This window comes from Chinchilla lanigera, unplaced genomic scaffold (genome assembly GCF_000276665.1).
Source record: "Chinchilla lanigera isolate Chin_1 unplaced genomic scaffold, ChiLan1.0 scaffold00053, whole genome shotgun sequence".
Classification (NCBI taxonomy): Eukaryota; Metazoa; Chordata; class Mammalia; order Rodentia; family Chinchillidae; genus Chinchilla; species Chinchilla lanigera.
In genome coordinates this window covers 2,538,005-2,541,342 of record NW_004955454.1, presented here as the reverse complement: position 1 = coordinate 2,541,342, position 3,338 = coordinate 2,538,005, and positions in this window count along the sequence as shown.

Here is a 3,338-nt window from a genome sequence, read left to right as displayed (position 1 = left end):
GCTATTGTCAGAGACACTGGACACTGGTATAATACCAGCTGGGGCTGCCACTCCAAGGATAGCAAGCTGGGCAGGAAACATAAAAACGCATTCTGCACAGGCCCAGAGACCACGGCCAAATACAAAATCCAGGAGTCAGCAGGGCGGGCTCCCTCTGAGGAAGAATCTATTCCTGGCATCTGTCCAGCTTCTGGTGCCTGCAGGTTACACTCCGTGTTCCCCGGCTTGTAGATGCTTCACCCAGTGTCTGCCTTAAATGTGTGTCCTCATCTCCGCATGGCATTATTTTTCAAAGGACAACAGAAATACTGGACTAAGGCCCACCCTATACCAGTGTGACCTCACCCTGACTCATCACTTCTACATCATCCTATTTCCAAATAAGGTCACACTGTGAGGTAGAGGGAGTCAGGACTTCAGCGTATCTTGGGGGAGGACACAATTCAGCGACTTGTCGCCTGATCCTATAATGGGCCTAGTGGGTTTATGAGCCAGATGGGGTTACGACTGCAGTCCCAGAGCCACTGCTGAGGAGGTGAGATATGTGGGGTTGGGGTCACCTGTGGCGAGCGCACAGAAAGCAGCGGTCATGGAGAGTGGTCAGAAACTGTCAGAGGCTTTTTCAGGTATATCCATGTGCACCTGGTACACCCAGATACACTCCAGGTCACCTAGGTATGCTCCTGGACATGCTGTAGACACAGTACTGGTGCACAGCCCTTCCCCTCCCTTCCTCCTCCTCCTCCTTCTTCTTTTGTTTTTTTGAGACAGAGTCTGGCTATGTATTTCAGACTGGCCTTGAACCCACTATGCAGTCCTAGCTGGCCTTGAATCCAAGCCAATTCTCCTGCCTCAGCCTCCCAAGTGCTGGGGTTGCAGGGGTGCACCACCACGCCCAGTGTCAGGCTTTCTTCTCTCCCTTGCAGTGCATAGAAAGTGGCAGAAACTGGGCCAGCATTATGCTCCTTCCTTAGGATGAGTGCTCTGGGGTACATTTGCATGCTGGAGCCAGGAGCAAAGGCCCACAGTGCACAGAACAGGGGCTGCTCCAGAGACTTCTCTGCCACTGAACATGCAGCTCCCTTTGCCCTTGGCAGACCTGGGTGAGGTGTTACCCAAAGAGAGTCACGCACGTGTCTCCTTTTTTTTGCTCCCAGATGGCAGTCTTTTTGAGACAGGGTCTCACTATGCAGTTCAGGCTGGCCTTGAGCTCATTTTGTAGCCTAGGCTGGTCTCGAACTTGCAATGATCCTCCTGCCTCAGCCTCCCAAGTGCTGGGATTATAGGAGTGCACCACCACGCCCGGTCACGTGTCTCCTTTCTGCTGGGAATCAGATGCAGCTAAGAGGCTCTCAGGATGCTGTCACCCTGCTTTACCCAAGTGGCAGGTGCCATTGTACAGAACCTAGGATGGTGAGAAGAGCAAATACCCAAGCAGAGACTGGAGCCATCGAAAGCCAGAAAAGGCAAAGAAGGGTCTGGCTCAGAGCCACCATCTGCAGACACTGACTTTGGATTTCTGGCTTTCAGAATTATGAGACAGTGTGTTCCTGTTATTTTAGGCATGAAGGTTGTTAACGGTAGTTAAAGAAATCAGAATACAATCCTCTTCACATAAAAAGGAGCAGGTATGGGGTGGTTCTGCCCCAGTTTTTCTTTTAGGTTCAGAGAGGAGAGGACCTAGAGACCCCGAGACCCCCTGTGGTCTTTGTGATGCCTCCCTTCCCCACAGCTGCCAGCACTTGAAGGTGTGGATGAACTATGGCTTCCTCACCAGCCCCAGTGACAGCTGTTCAGGTCATTTCTAAATTCTTGCCCTTGCCAACCTGGCTGAGTTAAATAATGGAGCCTTTGCTAAGAGGGCAGGTGCCTGGCTGTGAGGATCCCCAGGACTGGCTCAGACCTGAATGCTGAGAAGCTGGAATGCACTTGTGATTTTCATCAATCCTGCCAACTTGTCCCTTGTGGGGTTGTCCCATCTTTCATAGCTAGAAGGTGGCTCCCTTTTGGTTCTTGCCCTTCCTCTTCTTCCTGTCTGATATGTGAGGTGACAGTGGAGCCACAGCAGCCTTCTTTCAACCATGAGGATCAAAGCTAAGGCCAAGAATGGTGAATCAGAAACAGGGTCTGCACCACAGATGATTTTGATGAGCAGTGTACCGGTCTCAGATGACTCCTGTAGACTCAACTAAGAGGGGAGAACAAGACTTCTTATACATAGAGCTGGAAAGCCAGGCCAAGGGGCTCATCTCTGGAGGTGTTCCATTCTCAGCTCTCAGGCTAAGCCCTCTGAACAGGATCCAGGTGAGCAGCTCTACCCAGGGCTGGGATGTGGAGATCCATATGGAGCCTTGATCAACCTCAAATGACCAGTCCTCTGGGGACCCTGTTCCTGAGCCCTGGTCAAGGTGAATCATGGGGTCAGGGCAGCAGGAGCAGGTGTCCCAAGCTGCCCATCTGTGGGGAGTGGCTGAAGCTAGAGACTGGTCACGTGCAGGGCCGGAGCAAGGCCAGCCTCAAAAACACAGTGCCTAAGGCAAGCCACATGAATAAGCTACTCCCGTCTCAAGAACACTGGGCACCTGAGACAAGTCACGTGAATACGCTATTAGGCAGAGAGGTTTCACGTGATATTCAGCCTCCCAAGTGCATAAATAAACGCACTGCAGCTGTTGGAGCCCTCAATCCTTCTCATCCTCCTCTTCCTTCCTTCGTTACTGCCATCAGGAGAGAGGGCTCCATAGCGCCTCAGTTTTCTGTATTCTGACTTTCGTCCTTTTTCTCCATTTTCTCACCATCCTCACCCTGGGAATATCAAGAGCTGCTTGGGACGCAGCACCCATTATACCCTGTGAGCTCTCAACCCACTGGCTACCAAGTTGGGCTGGTAGCGGTGCTCCACCACACAGAGAAAGCAGCACAGCAGGTTCAGCGGATCCCCAAGAACCTGTTTGTGGGAGTAGGCAGCAGCATCCCATGCCCTCCCCCTGCTCCTGCCCTCCCCTTGCTCCTTCCTCATCCCCCAATCCTGGCAACCCTCAGGCGATGGTGGAGATGTGGGTCCAAGCCTGCAGAGGCCCAGCTGGAGAGAGACATCCCTGTAATCCCACCAGTGATGACTAAGAAAATGCTCCCAGATGGCAGTCTTTGAAGCCACACTTCCACTGGCTACTATCCCTGAGGAGGGACCACAGCCAGCTGCTAGTGTCCAGGAAGATGGTCAGAGATGCAGAGAAGACAAAGATAAGGGGGCTGGGGATTTAGCTCAGCGGCAAAGCGCCTGCCTGGCAAGCGCAAGGTCGTGAGTTCGGTTCCCGGTACCGGAGAAAAACCAAAAA